This window comes from Saccopteryx bilineata, chromosome 3 (assembly GCF_036850765.1).
Source record: "Saccopteryx bilineata isolate mSacBil1 chromosome 3, mSacBil1_pri_phased_curated, whole genome shotgun sequence".
In the NCBI taxonomy this organism is placed as follows: domain Eukaryota; kingdom Metazoa; phylum Chordata; class Mammalia; order Chiroptera; family Emballonuridae; genus Saccopteryx; species Saccopteryx bilineata.
Genome location: NC_089492.1, coordinates 197197589 through 197223505, shown reverse-complemented (window position 1 = coordinate 197223505; position 25917 = coordinate 197197589). Strand labels below are relative to the sequence as shown.

The 25917-nt window shown below is 41.5% G+C and overlaps 1 pseudogene; it reads right to left on the bottom strand.

Annotated features, from left to right (window-relative positions):
• Window positions 1-6759: 6759 nt before the first annotated feature.
• Window positions 6760-24456, bottom strand: LOC136329966 (NADH dehydrogenase [ubiquinone] 1 alpha subcomplex subunit 12 pseudogene; annotated as a pseudogene).
• Window positions 24457-25917: the final 1461 nt, after the last annotated feature.

Genomic DNA, 25917 nt, shown 5'->3' with positions numbered 1-25917 from the left:
CTTTCAAAAGAACATTTTATTTGCCCTGGCCAGGTGGCTCAGTTGGTTAAAGCATTGTCCTGAAGCACAGATGGTTGCCAGTTTGGTCGCTGGTCAAGGCACATACAGGAACAGATCAATGTACTGTCTCCCTCTCCCTCCCTCTTCTCTCTCTAAAATTAATGAATGATAATAATTTAGAAATTTTGATTTATGATTTCATATAGTAAGAAATCCAGAGGTGAGAGACTCAGGTTCAGGGGCTCAGCATCATTGTGAAAACTCATGTTCTTTCCTTTCTTCCTTACCACCATCTACAGCACTGCAGAAACAGAATAATATCCCCACCCCAAAGATGTCTAGGCCCTGATTTCCAGAGCCAGTGATTATTGTGAGAAACAATTAATTACAGGAAGCGGCTTTATTTTTTATTGTAAATTTTGTCTGTATGGTTTTTGTTTTTCTAATTTAGAAATTAAATTTAATGGGTGACATTGGCCCATAAGAACACATAGGTTTCAGGTAAACATTCCTATTGCTATAGAGATGTCTGCATGTTTTAAGCCAATGAATTCCTTGCAGTGTGGTATTTTACCGTGGCCCACTGTAAACACAATGTTTGTGTTACAGCATACAAGCTGTTCCTGTTTCTGCCTACAAAACAAGTTAATAATGACCTGAAACAATCACATTTATTATTTGGAGATCAGAAAAGGATATTTTAAGCATTTTGACATCTTAAAATGGCATATTAATTCTATACGAACATTATTTACAGAGAGACATTTCACTGTGCTGTAGTTATATTTTAGGAAAACTGTCAGAGTTATAAAAGTTGCTGTGCAGCGTAGTATGACTTTTTAAATCGATTGACAAATAGCAGTAAATAGGCTTTTAGCGTTTGGTTTTGGGGAGCACAGTGATGATGTTGAGTGGATGGTGCTGGGACACGCGGCAGGGCCCTACCGCACGTGGGCCACCACTGCTACCATTTTCTCGTGCATCTTGCCTGGGCTCCTGCAGTCACCTTTCTACTGGGCTTTCTGTTTCCACTACTATTTTACTAGCCTTTTCTTTATAAAGCAACCACAGTGACTTTTTAAAGTTTGGTAAAATATGCACAACATAAGATTCATGATTTTAATCATTTTTAAGTGTAGAGTTCAGTGGCAGAGTTAAGTGCATTCATGTTATTTTGCAACCATCATCACTATCAACTTCCAGAACTCCAGTGTGAAGCTTCTGCTTGGGGACCACGATCCCGTCCTCCATGGTGCCTGTGTCGGCAGTGCTCCTGGTTACCCCACAGGAAGGCATGCACTGTGGGGAGGCATGGAAGACAGTGTGGCTGTCAGGACCCAAGCAGATGATGCATTTATGGTGCCACAACAGAAATAATATTTGCGTGGGGAGAAGGCAGGGTTGGTGATTGATTGTCATCTTTATAATATACCATATTGAGCAAGCTTATTTCCAAATTACTAGTTATCTAAGGCATAGATTCATGACTAAGATGGATTGACTATAAACGACGAGAGCCCAGTGTCATTGATAATGCTGCTCTAGAAATATTAGTAATGGAAACCATTTCAGACCTGTCAAAATGGCAACAATTAGGAATATGGATGGCCCAAGTATTGACAAGGATGTGGGGAGACAGGGCATGGCTAATGGGAGTGCAAACAGGTATAGTTATTCTGAAAAACCTTCCTTGTGAAATTAAGCATGATTCTGTCCTCTGACCAGCCATCCCACTCTTGAAGTTGTGCAATGTGCTGCTTTCACAATGGTAAGCCATGGCCCTGATTCAAGCCCACAAAATGAGCTGCTGGACTCTCTGGGACGAGGTCCTCCTGCTTGCCAGACATTCCAAAGATCTGGGTCTGATCCAGCAACAGTGCCTGAAAAAGAGAAGAAATAAAACAAATTATTTTTCCAGGATTGGAGAGGAAAGATGTCATGCCATTGAGGGGGTCCTCGAGTCATGGCAGCTTCCATGAAGAGGCTGAGCTGTGTGCCTTTAGGAAGCTGGCTCTTGGAAGAGAATGTAGAAAAGAGTGTCTGTAAGGGCTGTGTACTTAAAGCCATGGCCCTGGGAACTGGATGATGGGGTCCCATGTGGATTTAGCACAGAGGGAGTGTAGAAAGCTGCAGAACATCTCTCTCTCTCGAAGGACCCTGCCCTGGCTTCAGCATGGGTCACCATGCTGACAAGCAAGGGACCAGCCCTGGAGAGGTATGAGGTAGGGAACCGGGTCAACAATAGAAGTAGCCAGCTAGGTGATGACAGGGCTTTCCCTTATTTGGAAGAAGACTATGGTGGAACCTTCCAGGATCCCCAGATGATCCAGGAGTGAACAAGTGAGCACATGTTTATGATCCTAGAATTCCTGGCAATCCATAAGTGGAGGCTTGAGCTAGTTCTATTGAATCTGGAAAAGTAAATGAGGCAGTACCTGCAATACTCCAACTATTGTGGGGCAGCTCCTATGTGCTGCCTTCGTTTAAATTTCCATTTTCTCACTAAATTCCGACTTTCTCAAAAGTAGTGTCCAACTTTTATTTTTATATCTCCTTGACTTGGCACAGAATCTGGGACAGCAGTTCTCAGTAAATATTAGCTGCAAGTAATAGGAAAATGCAGACTGCAGACACAGGTGAACCTTGTAGAGGCCAGTAAATGACAGAGGAGAGCAAATAGAATTCCAGAAATTAAGGTGGAATTCCCCAAGCTCCCCCCTTCTCTTAAACAGAAGGTTTGACAGCCTACTGAAGATCATCTGCTCAAACATCTGGTGAGAGTCACTATTTCCATAAATCTCTCCTGAAGAAACAAAGCATGGGGGAAAGTTATTGATAGAAAATGATAATACTTGTATAATACAAGTATTACACTGTGTGTTTTTGACAAACCTTGGAAGATCACCCATCCCAAATAGATGGATAAATAAGAAGGGATAGAGATGAGAAGCATCAATTCTTCGTTGCAGCTCCTTAATTGTTCAGTAATTGTTTTTTCATATGTACCTTAAGCAGCGGGTGGGGGTGGGGGTGGGGCTAGAGCAGAGTGAGTGACCCCTTGCTCAAGCCAGTGACCTTAGGCTCAAGCCAGCAATTCCTCACTCAAGCTGTGAGCCTTCACTCAAGCCAGATGAGCCTATGCTCAAGCTGGTGACCTCGGGGTTTTGAACCTGGGTCCTTCGCATTTCAAACTATAGAAATGATCCCTGAAAGTATAGTCTTATCCTCCGCATTTCAGTCCGACACTCTGTCCACTGTGCCACCACCTGGTCAGGCCCAAATAGCATTTTTAACTCAGGTTTCATGCTTATCTATTCTGATCCATCCAGCAACCAATAAATTCTGGTTAAGTCTTGAGTAATGATTGGAAATGGATAAACAAACTATATTCACATTCTAAGAGGCGTTTCACATGGTAAAAATTCTATTCACCTTTCTTGATTGGTTTATTTCCTTGGAATATAATGCTTTCTTGTAAAACTTTGTACCTGACAGTAAAAGAAAAGAGGGGTAATTTGTTTTTAAAATTTGAAGAAGGCTATTGAAAATGTAACAATTTAAAAGAGGATTTTGTTGTTGTTGTTTGTTTTTTTGTATTTAATTTCCACAAATCTTGACCTTCATTAACAAAGTTTAGTTTTGGCCTCTCTATTGTACTTGACAGATTCCAACTGAACTAAACTCTTCAGTCACAGTAAATGTTAGTGCCTGGAACAAATATTTGTGGAATGGCTTAGTTGAATCCATTTAGGTTCACAATAAACAAATACAGGCACACTTTTCCTAGACAGGCTCTGTTAAATTTAGCAATTATTGCTATTGGTGTTGGCCAAGTAGATCAAGGTTTAACATTTTATTAAATACTTTATCCTATCCTTGGAGTGAGGTGCATTTTCAGTGCAACTATATTTATATATGTTAATGGGCATGAAAACAATTATAGATTAGATGTGAGATAGGCTTCAGAACCCAGATTTATAGTTTTAGGCACACTAAGTGGAGCAAAGACTTCCATAGTTTACTTATCTGATTCATCTCTACATCCAAGCTCATGGGAGAATTGCATGTTCTTGTCCTGGCAGTTAGTCATCACCATGTGACTTGCTTTGGTCAACAGAATGTGGTGCCTGACTTTCTAGCCTTTTCTTCACCAGCCAAGCATGTGTTAGTTGGTCCTTGCATCAATCTGAGTCCCTGAGTAACTGGGATGAGCAGAGCTGGTCCTCTGACCTGCACTGGGTTTATGGATCCTTAGTAAGAAATAAGCTGAGTCATTTAGGTTGTCTGTGAGGGCAGCATAATCTAGGAAGTCTTGACTGATACAGTAAAATATATAATATATTTATACATATAAAAGAGATGAATATGCATGTAGGTGGATAGTAATAGAACACATAGGTCACCGAATTTTGTTTCCTTTTTTCTTGGGCACAAAGACAGGCAACATTGTAGCTGCTATTGCAGGTAGAAGTCCTTTTCAATGAAATGTGAAAATAAATTATATCAGCCACTGATAGGTCTGGCCCATAGAACATCTTCCACGCAATGGCTTACATGTTCCTCTTCTTTTCTGTCATCCAGATGCAGAAGCTCCAAAGAGGCTTCTGAGACTCTGGGAGAGGGTAGCATCAGTAGATGAATGAAGCATGGGTCCCTGAGTGACAGCCAAGAGCAGAGCCCTCATACTGCCCCAGGAAACACGATGGGCTGTCATTGAGTCATTAAAACAAAACAAACCACTTTTTTTTTCTTTCTGAAGTTGGAAACGGGGAGGCAGTTAGACTCCCGCATGTGCCCAACCGGGATCCACCCGGCATGCCCATCAGGGGGCAATGCACTGCCCATCTGGGGCGTTGCTCCACTGCAACCAGAGCCATTCCAGTGCCTGAGGCAGAGGCCACAGAGCCATCCTCAGCGCCCGGGCCAACTTTGCTCCAATGGAGCCTTGGCTGCAGAAGGGGAAGAGAGAGACAGAGAGGAAGGAGAGGGGGAGGGGTGGAGAAGCAAATGGGTGCTTCCCCTGTGTGCCCTGGCCGGGAATCGAACTCGGGACTCCTGCACACCAGGCCGACGCTCTACCACTGAGCCAACCGGCCAGGGCAAAACAAACCACTTTTATTTGATTAAACTGCTGAGTATCTGGAGTGGAAATTAGCAATTGTTTTGACACTTTAGTTTGAAATAAGTCATACTTGTATACTTTTTTTAAAAGATACCTACTTCTACCTCAAACTTAGAATCTTACTTTGTAGAGAAATATAACTATTCTTATTAAAGTTAAGAATAAGACAAGGACAAGAGAATTGCCATTATTATTCAGCATCCTGTTGGTTCTAGCCAATGCAATTAGACAAGAGAACAAAATCATGACTTTTAATTAAACCAGATAATTGTGGGTAGCACTGTCCCACAATTACCACTAATACCTCCAGATAGCTAGTATTTGATAAAGAGAATGTGAAATCCATGAAGCATAAATGGATTATATAATGAATGGTGTTAGAACAGCAAGAGAAACATCTGAATAAAACAGGATCCCTTTAACTATTAACTCCATTTAAATTCTAGATCTACAATAGCTTTAAGTGTAAAACAAATAAAATAATGGGAATACTAAACAGAGCATGAAAAATTAAAAAAATATTGAAATGGGAAAGGTCTTTCTAATTATAATACAACACTTAAAAATCACAAATATATAAATTTAAATTCAAATATATAATTTTTTTGAAAGTTCAAAAGTTAAAGAACAAATTAGGAAAAACACATAGGAACTGTTTCATCAGCAAAGCGCTAGTTTTCCTAATATTTAAAATATTCTTTATAAATCAATGAGAAAAACTTTAATAATTTAATAGAAAAATAGGGAAAGAATTTAAACAGGCAGGTCCTGGAAAAGTCAATAAAAATAAATGACCCCTTTACCTAGTTTTTTACTATGGAAAACTTCAAATCCATACTAAACTCGAGAGAATAGTACAGTGAACTTCCCTGGCCTGTAACCATTAACCAGCTTCAACATTTGTAAGCTAAAAGCCAATCTTACTTTCTCATACCCTTACTATCTATTTTCTTCAAAAATTTTATTCTCCACTAACCAGATAAACAAAGATTTTTAAAAATCAACACATTTGGCCCTGGCTGGTTGGCTCAGCTGTAGAGCGTCGGCCTGGCGTGCGGGGGACCCGGGTTTGATTCCCGGCCAGGGCACATAGGAGAGGCACCCATTTGCTTCTCCTCCCCCCCCCCCCCCCCCCCCCCCGCCTCCTTCCTCTCTGTCTCTCTCTTCCCCTCCCGCAGCCAAGGCTCCATTGGAGCAAAGATGCCCCGGGCGCTGGGGATGGCTCCTCGGCCTCTGCCCCAGGTGCTACAGTGGCTCTGGTCGCGGCAGAGCGACACCCCAGAGGGGTAGAGCATTGCCCCCTGGTGGGCAGAGCATCGCCCCTGGTGGGCGTGCCGGGTGGATCCCGGTCGGGCGCATGCGGGAGTCTGTCTGACTGTCTCTCCCCGTTTCCAGCTTAAAAAAAAGATAAAAAAAATAAAATCAACACATCTGGCTGGAAGAAAACCACACACCAAAAGGTATGTATACAGTGCTAGAAGAAATGTAAATCAATGACCATTTCTATAGAGCTATTTGTTCTTTTTTTAAAAAAAGATCAAATAGCTTTAATCAAGTTAACAGTAAGCAGTGAAAGTGCAATTACATGAAAAGCCTCATATTTTATACATTTAAATTGTTTTTTTTTTTTACTGTTTTTACTTGTAAGGTGTGGAAGGTGGGCCCTGCTCTTGAATCTTCTTTCTAGTGGTGAAATAAAGTACATATTGTCTGGAGTACCACTCCGTTGAGTTTATGGTCTGTGAAATGAATTTATGAGCAGTAGGTGGTTTTATTCTCGGAGGATCATCCATTCTACAGGAAATAAAGCCAGTGATGCCATTCAGGGGGTGCCATGCTTCCATCCACATCCCATGATGTGTTTTTGTCATTCATTTCAGTAGTACACATCTATAACCCATCGGTGATGGCCAAAAAACTGTTATCTTTATAGTATTTATTTCCATATCTGTCTTTCCCCACTCATGTACATTTGCATCATTTGCCTTGAAGAGAATTCATAGATAGCCTTGGAAGCTCCATGGCTACTGACCAGCTGCAGCCTGTGCTTTAAGACTTGCAAGTACTCTGTCTTGCCCTTCCCAGAAAGCCATGCAAAATACCTCAGAAGGCTAGAGCAATTTGTTCTTGTCTATCAAAACCATAAACACTTTGATCCAACAATTCCCTTTCTAGGATTTTTTATGCAGCATTACTTGTACACATGCAAAACTACATATCTACAAAGTGATTAATTATAATAGGCAATGATTGGGAAAAACTGAAATGCTAATACTTTATAGCTATGAAAAAAGGGGACGAAACTGTACTGAAACAGAATGGTCTCCATAGTATATAGGGAAGTGAATATGCAAAGTGCAGAACAGTGTAGTCAGGGAAGTTCCCATATTATCTGTATGGAAAGAGTCCTATAGCTAGCAGCCAGTGCCCTCTCTGGAGAGAAACTGGGCAGCGAGAGGATCAGGACAGAATGGGGGAAATTCAGTTTTTCTCTACATATGATTTTGAATTATGTTTCATTTCCAAGTACTAAATACTCATACATAAAATTTAGTTATTAAAAACCAGCCTAATCAGTGGTGGCACAGTGGATAAAGCATTGATCCAGCTTGAGTGTGGGCTCACCAGCTTTATGCAAGTTTGTTGATTGAGTGTGGAATCACTGACACAATCCCAAGGTTGCTAGCTTGAGCCCAAGGCCACTATGGCTTGAGTAAGGGGCCACTGGCTCCACTTGCACCTCCCCATGCCCTCAAGGCACGTATGAGAAGCAATCAATGCACAATTAAAGTGAAGCAACTACAAGTTGATGCTTCTCTCTCTGTCCCTCTCTCTCCTTTCCTGTTTCTCTTTCCCTTTCTCTCTCTCTCTCTAAAAATTAAAATAAAATATAAAACAGAGTCTGACCTGACCAGGCAATGGCGCAGTGGATAGAGCATCGGACTGGGATGTGGAGGACTTAGGTTCGAGACCCTGAGGTCACCAGCTTGAGTGTGGGCTCATCTGATTTGAGCGAGGCTCACCAGCTTGAGCCCAAGGTTGCTGGCTTGAGCAAGGGGTCACTCGGTCTGCTGTAGTCCCCCGGTCAAGGCACACATGAGAAATCAATCAATGAACAACTAAGAAGCCACATGACAAATTGATGTTTCTCATCTCTCTCCCTTCCTGTCTGTCTGTCCCTATCTGTCCCTCTGTCTGACTCTTTCTGTCTCTGCCACAAAAAACCAAACCAAAACAAAACAAAACAAAAAACAGAGTCTGGCAACCACCACACTGTATGTTTAAGCAAAGCACACTATCTGTCTCCTGTTAGCCAACGATACACTGATGATGACTTCTCTTTGGAAATTAAAAACTAAGTCATTTAAAAATTATAGTAATTTTTCAAATTAAAAAAAAATAGTGACAATCTCTGATCTTGATTGATAATTATAAAGGATGATAATTCTGTGGAGAAAATACACTTGAACTAAGAAAATAAATAAAATTGAGAAAGTATTTACTTGTGTTCTAAGAAATAAATATTCCACCTTGGCCATTTGGCTAAGTGGATAAAGCGTTGGCCCAGGGTATGGAAGTTCCAGGTTTGATTCTCATCAGGGCACACAGGAGAAGTGATCATCTGCTTCTCCACTCCCCTCTCCCTTCTTTCTCTCTTCCCCTCCTGCAGCCATGGCTCAAATGGTTTGAGCAAGTTGGCCCCAGGTGCCGAGGATAGCTAACATAGCTCAGTTGCCAAGCAGTGGAGCAGCAGCCTCAGATTGGCAGAGCATCCCCTGTAGGGAGCTTGCCAGGTGGATCCTGGTCAGGGTGCATGTGGGAGTCTGTCTCTGCCTCCCCACTTTCACTTAGTAAAATAAATAAAAAAATATCCTGTGAAATGGTGCCAGCAATTCACACACACACATGCACACACACAAATACACATGTGCACACACACATACACACACATGCCCCCACACTGCTATCTCTCTAAATTGGTTCTCCCCACAAGCAGGGTGAAATAACACATGGGTGGATGTGAAAACAGATGCTGGCCTGTGACGTGCACTTTCAAGTCCCTCGGCAGCTTTGGCAGTTGAGAGAAAGCCCTGTTTGATCAAACATCATGTGTTTTAAACTGCACTTTATTTTACAGCTTTCCAAAGAGTTGTCCAAAATGCTCCCACACCCTTCCCATAGCAAGCCCCAGCAATTTCATGTGTGTTTCTCCCACCTACTGGCTGGCTGCAAGGTGTGCACTAGGTGCCAAGAGGCCTCTCATCCCTCAAAAAGGACATTGGAGGCTTATCCCATCACCGAGTATTGCTGTCCACACCCACTCCCAGCTACCTCTTGAGAGTAGTTTGGCACCAGTGTTGAGATGCCTCTGCAAGTGAGTAGATGGCCGTGTGCCATGTAAAATGGACTTTATACCTACATTTGTAAAATTTTATAACACTTATAAGAAATAATGAATCTACATGATTTAGTAGTGCAGAATTTCATACAGATAACTCATCTGAGAACCCTGGAATGACACTAAAACTAATTTACTCTAATCAGTGATTCAGAACTTGTGAAGTGATACCTGCCTGTCTCAGTGCTAATTGACCAATACATTTTTGTGGAGCCCTTGCCATGGGCAAAGGTCATTTCTGGGGTTAAGGAGGGCTAGGGATGCAGTGATAAATAAAAAATACAAGGCCTATGCCCTTCTGAAGCCAATAGGCTAGCAAAGTAAGATTTATATTTAGTGTTAAATGTTCAGTTTAACCTTAAAGTGGATGCCGTCCCACTCAGATCAGCCCCTTGGATCAGTGGCTCTGTGCCCCTCAGGTTCCCCTTTCAGGGACATGGCATTACAGCTGACAGCCCTCAGCTGAACTCCGCCTTGGATACTGCCCTCTGCAGCAGAGAATGGCTTAAGTTCAAGGTCTCAAATGTCTCTCCCCAGGAGACATCTACATCTGATCACTGATTGCCCATGATAGGTACAAAGCAATGACATAGTCCTCCCTCTGGTAGCTGGTAGCTGGAACTGTCTTTTTCTTGACATTGTTTTCAAAATGACCTAATTCTTTTATTAAGAAAGTAGAGAACATAGTGATTTTGTTTATTTCTTAATCTTACTCTTCTTTCTATGTAGATTGACTATTTCCTTGATATTTGTGAACCAAATATAAATGTGTTTTTATTTTTTTTATTAAAAAATAATTCATTTATTGATTTCAGCGAGAGAGGAAGGGGGAAAGAGAAGGTGAGGGAGAGACAAAAACATTGAGCTGCTCCTGCATGTGCCCTGACCTGGGATCAACCAGCAACCTTTGTGCTTTGGGATGATATTGTCACCAACTGAGCTGTCCAGCCAGGAAATACAAATATGTTTTTAGAGTAATCTTTCAAATCTGTGTCTCCTTTTCCTACTATATTTGATACTATATTTGGTTGTCATATTGAAGGTGTGCTGTGGCATCTAGTGGGTAGAGGACAGAGATGCTGCTCAACATCCTTCAATGTACATCACAGCCCCCACCACAAAGAATGACCCAGTCCAAATGTCAAATAGAGCTGAGATTGAGAGTTGTCCCTAAGTAAATGGCATTGGCAGCTTCTCACCTCACATACTTACAGCATATCCTTTAATGGGGAAAGATACTCTAGCTGCCTCTGAAGAAAGAGATGTTCTGACTTCCCACAAGTCCCAGCACACAGGTGTCCCAGCCTAATGGTCTAAGGCAGTGGTCCCCAACACCTGGGTCACAGATTGGTTCTGGTCCGTGGGCCATTTGGTATCGGTCTGCAGAGAAAGAATAAATAACTTAATATTATTTCCATTTTATTTATATTTAAGTCTGAATGATGTTTTATTTTTAAAAAATGACCAGATTCCCTCTGTTACATCCGTCTAAGACTCATTCTTGACACTTGTCTCGGTCACGTGATATATTTATCCGTCCCACCCTAAAGGCCGGTCCGTGAAAATATTTTCTGACATTAAACCAGTTCGTGGCCCAAAAAAGGTTGGGGACCACTGGCCTAAAGTAGTTGTGCTCTTTGTAGCCATAGCTTGGAATAGGACAGATTTATGGATTTAAAACAGGGTCTGCCACTGCAGCTTGAAAGGGTGGGGAGCTTGTTCTCAGAAGACTGAGGTACTGTTCCACCCAAAGGAAAAGTGTATGTATGAATAACAGCTGAAGACAGAAAAAGAAACAGAGAGAGAGAGAGAGACAAAGAGATCCACTCTACTGAAGACCTAAGAGGAAGGTTTAGGTGGTCATTCAAAGTGTTTTTGGATGTTTTCTTTCAATGATAGAAATCAATGAAATACTGTCAAGGGAAGTGAAAGACATGCTTCTGCGTTGGTGTAAGATTTCCCTGTAAGTTCTTTATAAATGTTGACTATTAATCCCTTATCAGACGAATCAGTAAATATGTTCTTCCACTGAGTGTGTTGTCTTTTCATTTTGATAATGGTGTGTTTTGCTGTGCAAAAGCTTTTTAGTTTGATGTAGTCCCAGTTGTTTATTTTGTCCTTTATTCTCCTTCCTGTGGAGATATAGTGGCAAAAATATTGTTATGAGAGATATTGTAAAGTCTATTGCCTATGTTTTATTCCAATATTTTTGTGGTTTCACGACTTGCATTCAAGTCTTTTATCCATTTTGAGTTTATTCTTGTGTATAGTGTGAGCTGGAAGCTACAATACACACATTTTGTTGTTATTGTTGTTTTGCATATAGCTGTCCAATTTTCCCAACACCATTAATTAAACAGACTGTCTTTACTCCGTTGTATATTCATGCCTCCTTTGTCAAATATTAATTGACCATAAAAGCATGGGTTTATTTCTGGGTTCCCTGTTATGTTCCATTGATCTATATGCCTGTTCTTATGCCAGTACCAAGCTTTTTTTTATTTACAATGGCTTTGTAGTATAACATGATATCAGGAAGTGTGATACCTACCACTTTGTTCTTTATTTTTAAAACTGCTGAGGGTATTCAGGTTCTCTTTTGGTTCTATATAAATTTTTGTAATATTATTTCCATATCTGTGAAGTTTGCCATTACTATTTTAAAAGGAATAGCATTAAATTTATAGATTGCTTTGGGTAGTATGGACATTTTAATGATGTTGATGCTTCCTATCCTTGAACATGGTATATGCTTCCACTTATATGTATCGGTCTTGATTTCATTTTCCAATGTCTTATAATTTTCTGAGTACAAGTCTTTTACCTCCTTGGCTAAATTTATTCCTAGGTACTTTATTTATTTTTTTATTGTTGTTGCAATAGTGAAGGGGATTGTTTCCTTAATTTCTTTTTATGACAGTTTGTTGTTGGTGTATAAAAATGTCACTGATTTATGAATATTTATTTTTTATCTGCCACCTTGCCAAATTCATTTTTCAGGTCTAGAAGTTTCTTGGCTGAGACTTTAGGGTTTTCTATGTACAGTACCATGTCATCAGCAAATAGTGATAGTTTTACCTCTTCTTTTCCAATTTGGATGCCTTTTATTTCTTCTTCTTGTCTGATTGCTGTGGCTAGGACTTCCAGAACTCTGTTGAATAAGACTGGTAAAAGGGGCCATCCCTGTCTTGTTCCTGGTCTTAAGGGAATTAATTTTAATCTTTGTGCATTGAATATGATGTTGGTTGTCCATTTGTTTTATATGGCCTTTATTATGTTGAGGTATGTTCCCTGTATTCCCACTTTGTTGAGAGTTTTGATCATAAATGAGTGCTGAATTTCATGGAATGCTTTTTCTGCATTTATTGATATAATCATGTAATTTTTGTCCTTCATTTTGTTCATGTGGTGAATCACATTTATTAATTTGCAAATATAGTGCCAGCCTTGCCTCCCAGGAATAAATTCCATTTGATTACGATGTATGATCTTTTTAATGTATTGTTGGATCTGGTTTGCTAATATTTTGTTGAGAATTTTAGCATCTAGGTCTATCAGGGATATTGGCTTATAGTTTTCTTTCTTTGTAGTGTTTTTACGTGGTTTTAGAATTAAAATAATGCTCATCTCATAAAATGAGCTTGGAAGTTTTCTCTCCTTTTGAATTTTTGAATAGCTTCAGAAGAATAGGTATTAGTTCTTCTTTGAATGTTTGGTAAAATTTGCCTGTGAAGCCATCTAGTCCAGGACCTTTGCTTGTTAACTGTTTCAATTTCAATTGTTGTACTCGGTCTGCTTAGGTTTTCTGATTCTTTGATTCAGTTTTGGAGGATTGCATGTTTCTAGGAATTTATCCATTTCACCTACATTGTCCAATTTTTTGTTTTATAGATCTTCATAATATTTCCTTACAAATCCTTTGTATTTCTGTGATGCCAGTTGTTACTTCTCCTTTTTCATTTCTAATATTTATTTGGGTCCTCTCTCTTTTTTTCTTGATGGATTTGGTTAAAGTTTCATCCATCTTGTTTACGTTTTCAAGAACCAGCTCTTGGTTTTATTGATCTTTTGTACGTGTTTTTTTTTTTTTTTGTCATTATGTCATTTATTTTCACTCTGATCTTTATTATTTCCTTCCTTCTTATTTCCTCTGGAATTTATTTCTTTTTTTTTTTCTAGTTCTTTTAAGTACAGGGTTATATGGTTTATTTGAACTTTTTCTTACTTGTTAAAGTATGCCTGTAGTGTTATGAACTTCCCTCTCAGGATTGCTTTCGCTGTGTTCCATAGATTTGGAGTGGCTGTATATTCATTTTCACTTGTCAAGGAAATTTTTTATTTCTTCCTTGATCTTTTTGTTAAACCATTCATTACTTAATAACATGCTATTTAGCCTCCAAGTGTTTGAATGTTTTTAGTTATTTTATTGTAATTGATTTCTAATTAGATTTATTTGTTATAATCAGTCTGCTTAGGTGTGGGGTGACCAGCCTGGATGTTAGGACCCTCACTTTAGACTGATTGTTACCCCTGAAGTAGGGGTCTTTTGGTCAGGAGCTCAGATGGGGCAAGTGGCTCATACTCTAGAACTTAATCCCTTAGCCACTCTGGATACTCCAATTCTATTTCTCCCCAGCAAGGTGAGCAGCAGGTTCAGATTGGTTGGGGTTGACAGACTCCTCTGCAGAAGTTCTCCCAGCTGGGGAGCCCCTAGTCTCAGGCAGAAAGATCAAGAGAGTCCTCCACTGGGGTTGACTGTGCTCCCCTAGAAAGTGGTTAAGACCCTTGACCAGTCCCAGCAATAGGCTCCAGGAAACCTGTACCTTGAATGTCCATGTTCCAAGACTCTCTCCCTTGTACCTGTGGAAGCTATCCAGCGGGGCAGGATATCCAGGACCTGGCCAGCCAACTGTGAAGCTCCTCCCTGTCCAATGTACACATGAGCTGCTGTATAGGTGCTGACCACAGAAAGCAGAACTTGCCTCAGCTGTGCCTGGTGTCAATGAGCCCTCCCTTCAGATACGCTGGCAGCAAGGGCCATTGGGTCCTGCTCTAATTCTCTCTGCAACTGGCCCCTGGATGTGCCATCCCTGGGCTTCCCTCGAGGGAACCTGGTACAGACCAGTGCAGCATTAGATATTGCCCATGACTAGCCCTCAGCAACCTTCTTGGAGCTACAAGCAAACCAGAGGTTGTGACTACCTCTGCTGGGCCCAGGAGCACATGGAAATACCAAGCCACACAACTAGGCTGGCTTTTACCCACACAGGGCCTGGGAGAAAGTAAGCAAAAGGCCCAAGGTTTCTTAAAATTTACCTCTTGCTGCCCCTGTCTGCTTATTGGGCTTGGCCACTGAAAGAAACCTCTAGTAGAGTCTAGAGCAGGGGTTGGGAACCTATGGCTTGTGAGCCAGATGTGGCTTTTTTGATGGCTGCATCTGGCCCGCAGACAAATCTTTAATAAAAAAATAATAATGTTAAAAATATAAAACATTCTCATGTATTACAATCCATTCATTTCCTACCTCTCATGTTCATGGTTACGGGTGGCTGGAGCCAATCACAGCTGTCCTCCGGGACACCACCAAATTTTTATTGGATAATGTGTAACGTACACGGGTCATTGTATGGCTCTCAAGGAATTAAATTTTAAAATATGTGGCATTCATGGCTCTCTCAGCCAAAAAGTTTCCTGATCCCTGGTCTAGAGGCTGGGGTAATTCAGGGATTAGGAAGGGTGGTGGGTGTGGCTCCCATTCTATAGCCCTAGGAGTCAGTCTGTCCTGACTTTTTTCATAGACCTTAGTAGGTTGTGGCCACTAGGAGTTTGTGGGTGTGGCCTCTGAAACCCAGAGATGTGGTCTGCCCACAGTCCAGACAGTTTCTACTGAATGGGAGCACGAGGCAGAAGCACCAGTCATATTATCAGGAGAATTTGGGGAAAAGCTCTGGCTTCAACATCAGTAAACTGAGTCACTGATAACCCCCTTCGCATCCTCCCTTCGCTTCTGGCTTACTTCTCAGAATGGCCCAATCTCCATAGGGTGGGGCAAGAGAGATTCCCAAGGGTGGAACAGTTGCTTCCCCCAAGCTGATGTGGCTTGGAGGGGACTGTTCCACCCAAAAAAGATGACAACTGTGGTATTAGAGAATGACTCAGTATAGGGGTTTTGATAGTCGTCTCCCACAGTGTCTCTCCCTGGGCCACCAACTTCACACTCTCTTCATGCAGCTCTGGTCCTTTCAGCCCTCCCTTGCCTGGAGCCCTGGGTAAGTGGCTGTGAATGAGATTTTTTGCGTGGAACCCTTAAGATGGAGCCTGTGTCTCTGAGAGCTCCATCTCTTTGTCACAGACAGAAACTTCACCCGTTTTGGCTGCCAAATGCTATGTTGGCACTTCTTCTAGGCTCTGGTGCTCTAGGGGTGGGGTGCCTTGCCTGGGTCTTAGGACCCTCACACCAGGGCAGACCTCTCTGCAGCTGAGTGCCCCTCTGGATGCTAGTCGCCCCTTGTTCCTGGGAGCAGGACAGCCCTTTTCACATCTCTGCCCTTCCTACCCATCTTGATATGGTTTCTTCTGTGACTTCTTGGTTACGTACTCCTCTTTATTTAGTCTGAAGTTGGTTTTTCAAGATGATTGTTCTTAAATTTAATTGTAATCCAATTTGGTCCTGGGAGGTGGCAGTTGGAATGTCTGCCTACCCCACTGCCCTCTTGGAATCCCCCCTTGGTTTCTTTTTTCTCTTTGCTACTCTGATTGGGTATTTTTTGCTTCCTTATTTTCCATATTTTCATTTTGAGTCTTGGCTTCATCTACTCTGTAGATTTTTCTATAAATTATTCTTCATTTTTTTAGTGTATTCTTTGTTTCTGACTGGTTCTTTTTTTATGATTTGCATGTCTTTTATATAATGTTGAAGTTCTCATTAAGTTCATTAAGCATCCTTTTAACCAGTGTTTTGAACTCTGCAACTAGTAGATTGTTCGCCTCCATTTTTAGCTTTTTTTTCTGGAGTTTTATTATGTTCTTTCATTTCAAACATGTTTCTTTGTGTCCACATTTTGACAGCCTCACTGTATTTGTTTCTCTGTGTTAGGTAGAACTGCTATATCTTCCAGGGTTGGTAGAGTGGCCTAAGTTAGTATGTTTCCTGTAGAGTCCAGTGGCATAGTCTCTTCAATATCTCAAGCTAGGCACTTGAGATGTGCCCCTTCCATGTAGGCTATGTACCCCCTCCTCTCATAGTTGAACCTTGATTGGTGTTGGCACATCAATGTGAGGGATTTACCCTCAGGCAAATTAGCTGCAAGGACTGGCTGTGACCACTGACCACTGACCTTTGACCACCATAGAGGATCAGCTGTGCAGAGTTCTATCCCACAGAACAAGACTTACTGCAGCAGTGCTATGATACTTTGAGTTGGCCCTGTGAGTATGTTGCCTGTGGAGATGGTTGGGTGATGGTGCTTTGATGTGGTCTGAAGCTGTCCACTGAGTGTGCTGGCTCTGGGGCCTCCTGGGAGATGCAGACCAAGGTCAGCTGCCACCTATGTTCTGCCCGGGCCACCCAGTATAAACTACAAAGCAATCGTAAAGCAATCTTTAGATAGCTGCCACTTGTGCTGGGCTTGGAAGTACCCAAGCGAGTATTTCTGGGCCTGGTGCCACATAACAAGAGATACAAGGCTTGCTAAGGCCAGGTGGTTCTTGTTTGAGAGATTTTAAGGAAAATCTGAAGAATAAGTCTAGACAGGCCATTGGTATAGAAAAACCATTGGAAACAGCTTGGGTGGGCCTAAAATTTGGGTGGGGCAGGGCCTCAGGGGATCACAAGGATAGGGCAAACAGTGTGAGCTAGGTTGATAGAATCTAAGATATGCCACCCATCTGCTGGCTCTGTGGAAGGGGAGATCTCATCGAAGGAATAGTGCCTTTGCCAGCACTTATGTCTGGGAGAAAGCTGGTCCCCCATCCCCAGCTTTTGCCCTGATACTGGACAATTCAGTTCCTCCCTGTATGTCTACGGTACCTTTCAAGCTGCTGCCCCTATGCTGGAGCTCAGAAAGAGTGAGTCTGAGTTAGTCTGTGTATGGACCCTTTAAAAGGACCTGCTTGGGACTCCAGCTGCCACTGTCCCCCTCAGCCTCAATCCCTGATGGTTTTTACAGCCAGAAGTTATGGGGACTTCGCTTCCTGACACTTGAACTTTGGGGTGGAAGGCCTGGTGTGGGGCTGGGACTCCTTTCTACTTAGGGGGTATCTTTGCAGCTGAGATAGCCCTCCTGACTTTTATTTGCCACACATGGGTGTGGAACCAGACTGTTCTGCGTCTGTGCCCCTCCTACCAGCCCGGATGTGACTTCTTTTTTAATTTCTTAGTTGTAGGAATTCCATTCAGCTAAATATCAGCTGGTTCTAAATTATGGTTGTTTCTGTAGTTTAGCTATATTTTTTATGTGGTTGTGGGAAGAGGTGAGTACCGTGTTTACCTACACTGCCATCTTGACTGGAAGTCCAAATAAAATTTTTTTAAAGAAAAAAATTTCTAACAGAATCCCAGGTTGAATGAATTGCCTTTGTTGTAATACTTAAGTATGAACAATCACACAACTATACATAAACTCCCTTTACTTATCCATTTAATAAGTACAGTATAGAATTTTACATTATAAGTATAAATATATATATACTTTAAATGATTTATAGATTAAGAAATCTAAATTATCTATAGATTAAGAAATCTATAGATCATTTGGTCTGGCAGGGAGGTTAAGACTCTGTATTTTAAGCGAGGCCCCAGGGGTGCTAATGCTGCTGGTTCACACTGCATACTAAGAATAGCGAGGGGGTGACTGCCTAAGGTCTCTTCAAAGAACAACAGTCTTTAAAAGTGAGGGGAAGAAACAGTGTCGAACTCTGATCTTCCTTGTGTCTCCTGTGGACTTTGTATGAATTGAACAAACGTTGTGCAGCTGGGTTAACCTTTCTGTGTTTAGTTTTGATAAAGTTTGTTTGTGAAAAGGAAAAAAAAAGAAATCCATTCAATGTGACTATGGTATTAAGGTTTGTTTATTTTTTTTCATTTTTAAATTTGTATGACCATTTTATCATCTTTTGAAAAATGATTCTATTCTTTCATCGTTTCTCTATTTAAACTACTGTAGTAGAAAAATTTCCTGAAACACTCTGCTCTGTTGTCTGGGCTTCATCTGGTTGAATGCATTGTTTAGTTCAGGGATGAACAAATTATAGCCTATGAGCCAACCTAGCTTGCAATCTTTTTTTGTAAAAAATAATTATTGGAATCGACCACACCCATTTATTTATGTATCATCTATGGTTGCTTTCCTACTACACTAACCAAGTTGAGCATATATATAAAAAACAACAACAAAAACCTCTAAAAAATCTGAAAGCCCTGAAAAGCCTAAAATAGTTACTGTCTGGTCCTATACAGAAATAGTTTTCCTACCCCTTATTTCTATGATCACTCTGTTCTTTTATCAGCTCATGGAAATTAAGGTAATACTTTTTTGGCACTAATGCCCTCATAAAGCCCAATGCAGAAATGAGTATTGTTTTCAAAGGAGGTGCTCAGTTATGGGAAGCACTTGATGATTTGGAATATGTTACAGATTTTGGACTATTATTTCTGGAGGAATTTAAACCACTTCATACGACCAGATGCTAGGTGTTTATCACTGACATAAAATTGGAGGGAAGAATTGCTAAATTGCAACTTATCTAATTTGCACATTAGTGTTATAAAAAGGAGTTTTTTTGGTCTATGAGAAAAATGAAAATTATTCAATAAAATTTTTATTGCAAATCTATTAGGGATCCAAAAATGAATCAGACAGTTCTTGACTCAAAGTTCCGAAGAGCTAGAATTTGGGGGCTTACTTTATTTCAAGATTTGGAATTCAAGGTGTCTTTAATTCCCCATGTATCAACTCTTTGGTGGACATCTTGTTAAACTCTTGGCCAATGCAAATGGCAGCCAGATTGCTTTATGTTCTGTATGCCTGTTGTTTTATTAAAAACTTCTGCAGTTTAGGAAAATGGTCATAAAAAGAGGGCTTGAGAAAAAAAAAGGTGCTTCTTTCTACAGTTTGAAAGAGATATTTTAAATACAGGCTCTGAAACTAGAGAGGGTATGCATCCATCTTTCCATTAACAACTGGGTGCTAAGTTTTCAGTATGTCAAGAATTCTGCTAAGTGTTGGGGAGACTGTTGTGAATGAAACACACATACTTTCTACTCTCAGGTAACGTCCAGTCAGTCTATCAGGGCAGACGGCTTTATATATACAAGTGTGGGGAGATGTCCCGAACCTTATGAGATCCTACAATAGGGGGAACCTTGGTTAAATCAGGGGAAGAAAAAGCATCTTGGAAAAAAATCAAATTTGAACTGAGTTCTTGAATACGTAAGGGTTAGATAAACTAAACATAGGAGAAAAATTTTCAGGTAAACTATAGGCCCTGTACCCAGTTATTAGAAACTTTCGAGGAGTGAAAAAATAAAGATATCTATGGATATGTTGGTCATGTATAACTGAGATACTTGCAAACTCTGCCTTTCAGCTTTTTCTTTTCTGGCCTTGGGGATCCATGTTAAAACATCTTAGTGTTGTCTCTGTGATAGTTCATTGCTCATTGAGATATACTGACATTCAACCCTTACACTATTTTTTAACAGCCAGCACAGCAGGAGGTTACCTTTTGCCACCCATCTCGTTTTCATATAATCTCAAAAGTAGTAAAGCAGACAGACCAGTCTGTATTTGCCAAACTGTCTTGTGCTCTGAGCTTGTAATATATTGGCTTATTCCTTCATCCCCCATAGAAGGAAACTTTGCTCTCATATTTCTTTCTATGAGCAAGACAAATGCATAACACATATTTCATAGGAGTTTAAAAATGCTTAATTTTAAGAATGCTTCTTAAAGATACTTTCTCCCTTTTCCTAATTCAGGTCAATTAGATACAGATGACTTCAGATGAGAGTGAAAAGGGTATCTTATTCTACAAAAAATTTATTTTAGAGGAAATGCATTATAAGTGAGATTGGTTTGAGCAGACCCTATTTAACATCTGTGCACATTTTTACTCATGACAAATCACATACAAACTCTTTCCTGGAGCTGACCCAAGATAGGTGGCTAAGGGTGGGTATTTGCAGATGGGTTCATCTGAAAGCACCTCTTTAAATGAAGTCTGTATTAGAAGTCCCCTTACCCCCTTTGACGAAATGGATCCTGAGCCAGTTTGTTCCCTTTGCTTGTGCACTCGTCCTTGACAGGTGCCCTTGGAAGCTGGGAGCAGAAGGAATGCTTTCAGTTCTCAACCTGGTTTTCTGGAAACCTGCTGAAACTCCTTGGGCAAGTCATTTTATACATCTGAACCTTAGAGTCTCATCCAAAGATGAGTTGTTTGCACCAGGTAATCATCAAAGTCCCTTTTTGCTGTAACATCCTGTGAATGAATCTACTGAACATGTTTCAAATTCCTACTCAGATAGAAATGGAGGTTGGATGTTTATTTAGCACAACATTTTAAGAGGAAGGTCGCATAATGACAAAAGTCCTTGAATGCTGGCTACTGCCATTTATGTCAATCTGCTATTTGGTAGTAAAAATAATTTGATTTGGTTTCTTTTCAAGGAAATTGGGATGAATTGGAATTTGAGTGCAGTGTCTAATAGATTACATCCCATAATATCCCCCTCCAACAAAATAGCTCTCACCTGAAAGACCACTGCTCATACCCCCTGGGACTTCTTTACATGAGTATCATGTTATTTCTATTAAACACAAGAACATGCAACAATTATGCAAAATTTTGCATGGGGTGGGGCATCACATTTCACCAGGGAATGAATATACAAAACCAGCTTTGAACCTGCAAACCCAGCTGGTCAGCATGCCCGAGGTAAGACCGTGTTAGTGAGGGGGTGACGACAGTGCTGAAGCCAGGAATTCATTTGTCTTCAGATACACTCACTCAGGCCGTTGTTTCAAGTTCCTGGGTGGTTAGAGTGCTGTCCTCCTCCTTGGAACCTGTAGGCAGTGTTGAGCCAGCAAGCATCTCTTTAGTTTTATGTCTTAATATTTTTCTTTTCATCTTCCCATCCTATCTCCTTAATTTCCTACTTTTCCTTTCTTCTCAACTTTTTTTCTCCTTTGTTTCAAGGCAATAAACATGGAAAAATTAGTAAGAAATAGTAAAAAAAAAAAGGAGGGGTGTGCTATTTTAATATTTGATAGTCACTAACATTGCCAGCATGATATAAAATGAAGAAAAACCAGTTGGCAACTTTTAATTACTCTGTATACTTTATACTCTGCTGAGATGTGTGCCTTTCCCTAGTGGGAGTATCTTCTTGTGTTGTGCGGTAAGAAGGAAGCTTTGACCTTGTGGTGACTACAGAGGATGGCATAAAAACAAGTTACCAGGTTTTTGTTTGGGGTAGAAATTTTTTTGGTTTGTGCCAGGAACATCTGTCCCTTGTTATACACACATACCACACATACACATGTACAGTAAACACATACTCACATGGACACACAAACTTAACACATACCACATACCTCCAACATATCACAACACATACCCCAACACCCAACATATATGCTATACAAATATATTTAGTGTATAGATACTATATACATGCACACACACATCCTCTCTACACCCAATACAGATGTAACAGATATGTGCATACATCCCAATCCAACACTTCTCCCACAAATACACACTATATACTCACAGATCACATACATGTACACAAACTTGTGTGAACATACCCACAGCTGGATGGGGAAAATCAGTCGTCTCTAACGAGACACAGCCAGGAGGTGACAGGCACCATGAATGCACATGGGTTTAGCAAGTGAGAGGCTCTTTGCAAATAAGAGTTTTCCCAAACTTCCCTTTCCATATTCTAAAGCTTAATAGATTTTGAATGATAAAAAGGAGACAGATTTACCAGAAATCTTTTGTTTAACTACTTTCTTGGTTTCAATTTTTCATAATTTTAAAACCAAGCAAAAATAGAAAACCCCCAACCCATACACACTATCATTGATGGCTGCTGTCATGCAGTTGGACTCAGGCTTATGTTTCAGGGTTTGTTGAAATTAAGGAAGGAGATTTCCTTTCCTACCTAGCTGATAAGGCCTTTCTGTTCAGCACCAACTTGTCTTCTAGCCAATAGAGAGTAAAGAAGCCCAAATGAGAAAACCAACACTCTCAATAAAAGGCCGATACACAGTCCATTGACATGCCTTCCAGAGGCTCTTCCTCACTAACTGCCCTCCTGGAACCAAGCCGACCAGGCCAGGTGTTTAAAGAATTGCCACGGTGATGGTAGTTCCTGAGCATGAGTCACTTCTGTGGCTTGGAGACTCACTCTGCCTGTCCATTTTAGCACATTTCCATTGAGTGCAGTTCGGCTGCCAAATGCAATGTGGCAGCAAGTTACTTGAAAACATTCAGAAAAAGCCAGATTCCTCAGCCTTGGCTTACCTGCACACCACATAGAAGGAGGTAATTGCAAACAGCTGCCCACCCATCATGCAACGGTGAGGAAGGTCATTTTAAAAAAATGTTAAAAATAGCAAAGTACTAAGAGCAGCCTATTCATTTGTTGACTTAAAAATATTTGCCACCAAGAAGAGTGTTCTGAACATACCCCAGGTAACATTACAAAAATACTTCACCCAGGGGTAGCCCATTGTAACCTCAGTAATTAATAATAATAATCATAGTTCCTATTTATTGAGCATTTACCATGTGTGGTACCATTCATTGCTCTAAGCATCATCCGTGTACTAACTCATACCCCTGTGAAGAAAGAACTCTTCAGTATCACAGAGGGGAAAGCAGATACCTGCATCGTGATCTTTCTGAGAGATGTTAGGTCTTTTGCCCATTGGAGGGAGGGCCCTATTCTTTCTGTGTAGTAAGTCATTTGGCAAGACTAGAATTCTTCCATAATACCCTTCTTAGCATAATACCCTTTAGGTCCATCCGTGTTGTCATTTGAAAGGCAAGATTTCCTTCTTTTTTTTTTTGGCCTAGTAGTCCATTATGTGATATAATACAGGAAGTTGAGGCCAGGGAGGTTCATATTGGATTTGAGCATCCACTAGATTAACTAGAAGAATTGTAGAGCTGAAAGGCATTGGGCAATTCCCATTTATTAGAGTCTTATGGTGGTAGGTGAGTGAACAGGGGAAAATTGCCCCTGGGGAAAGTACCTATAGCCTTACACAGGCTCTGCACACAAAAGTGGCTATCTGTCATATGCTTACATCGCTAATTAGGTAAAGTGACTGCAGCTGGAAACAAGAGGGAAAGCCTAACTGCTGCCTTTTCCCCTATACTCTGCCCCTTTAAGGTTGCTTGCCTCACAATCTACATGACAAGTACACCTATATCTTCTGTGATGGTCCCTGTGAAAGTAGTGAGGTACATTGCATCCATATCCCACAGAAACAGTAGAGACTACAGCAACAGACTACTAAGGCACAAGTTATACTTAAAATGACAATCAAGGTGATACACCAACCTGCTGCTAAAGACGCCCACCATTCTTGGAGGGGACCCCAGTTCGGTGCTCCACCTTCTGGGTCTCCCCCACCAGGGCATGCAAGGCCTGGCCTACATTGTCCACCAAGGCATTTGCTACCACTAAGCTATGGATGAAAAGAGAGAGAGTGGTCAGCGGTACCAAAGGAGGTAAATCTTTCCCTTCTGGCAGCCAGGCCAGAGTTCTGTCTGCAGACAGCACAGTAGCAGGTACCAGAGGCTGCCCTGGAGGGGGCATACCAAACCTATTGTCCTGCTCACCAGGATCTGCTGGTTCTGTGTGCAGCAGAATGGGAGACCTCGATATAGGCCATAAAGAAATTACAAAGGAGCCCTTCATAATGCTGTCTCCTTGAGTGCTCAAGGGATAATACACTTCTATCTAGCGGCCAGGTGCTGGTTGCCCAGGGAGTTAACTGGAGGTCCACCTCTAGCCCCCTACCCCACAGTGCCAACAAGGCCACCCATCGCAGGTAAGGGGCCTATACAGTCCAGGGCCATGTCCATTGAAGCCGTTGGCCTTTAGGGAGGGCTTTTGGGGCAGGCAGCAGCACGTTGCCCTGCTGTCCAAAGCCCAGCTTGAGTAAAGTGTCCTTGGTGTGTATCTGCAACTGGACAGGAGCAGCTTCCCTGTGCAGGAGGGCTTGCACAAGTACTGGCCCCCTGCCCCTCCCATGGGGGTCTCTCATTCAAAATCCAGAATACTGTCCACAAGCAGCATGTCCATCCAGCAAGGGAGCAGTGTCCCTTCTTGTTGCAGTCCCTGCTTCAAGAGTCTATTATAATGCTCAGTGATATCAGTAGCCTGTGGGTGGTAGGGGGATGTGGTACTTCCAGTTTACCCCTAGGTTTTGAGCCCATTGCTTCACCACAGAACCAGTAAAATGGATACCATTGTTACTTTCAAGGACCAGCAGCTGCCTATAGGCAGAACACAGGTGGTTCAGACCCTGTATATTCCAGGGCCACGTCCACTGGAGCCACTGGCCTTTACGGAGGGCTGTTGGGCAGCCCTCTGGTCTGGGTTATGAACAGGGTTATGAGCAGGGTAGGCAGCCAAGCACACTGGTGGCAGTATTTACACAGGTGACTGCATACTGGTACCTGACCAATTTTGGTAACGGTGTGATGATGTCTACCTGCCACTATGTCTATGAAACATGGCCTCTCTGGATTTGTCCAGGTGATGCCAGTTGTCTCAAAGGTACTTCTTGGAACACACTGCAAACTAGTCATAAGCTGCAAGTACCTCTCTCTGCATAGGACACAAGCAAGTTCCATACCTTAACCATAGCTCACATAGTTATCTGCCCCACATGGAGCAGACACCAGTGGAGCCATTGTGCCATATCACATTTGGGCACAGTCTCCAAACATCACATCTTTGCCAAGGTATCTGCCTCATCATTCCCAGGATGGGCTAGAGGGGCATGTTTTATGACATGATACGCTGTCACCTATATATTTCTGGTGTCCTACTTCCCATAAGTCCTGCCACATGACCTGATCCCATAGCAGATGGTGCATTACCATCCACTGGTTAATGTACCAAGTAGCTATCCAAGGAGTCAGTCCATGATAAGCAGCCCAACTGTTTGAGCAAATCACCAGAGGTGAAGTTTTATTACAGGCAATTAGCCATACAGCTCTTAATTCTGCCCACTAGCTGATATGGCCTATATCTATGTCCATCCAAATAGTCTCAATGGCTGGATGGAAAACTATAGCTATCTACCTGGCTTGTTGGCCCCTGTTAGAGTCAACAGTATACCAGGAACCCTTGGAGACAGGCATTCGACCC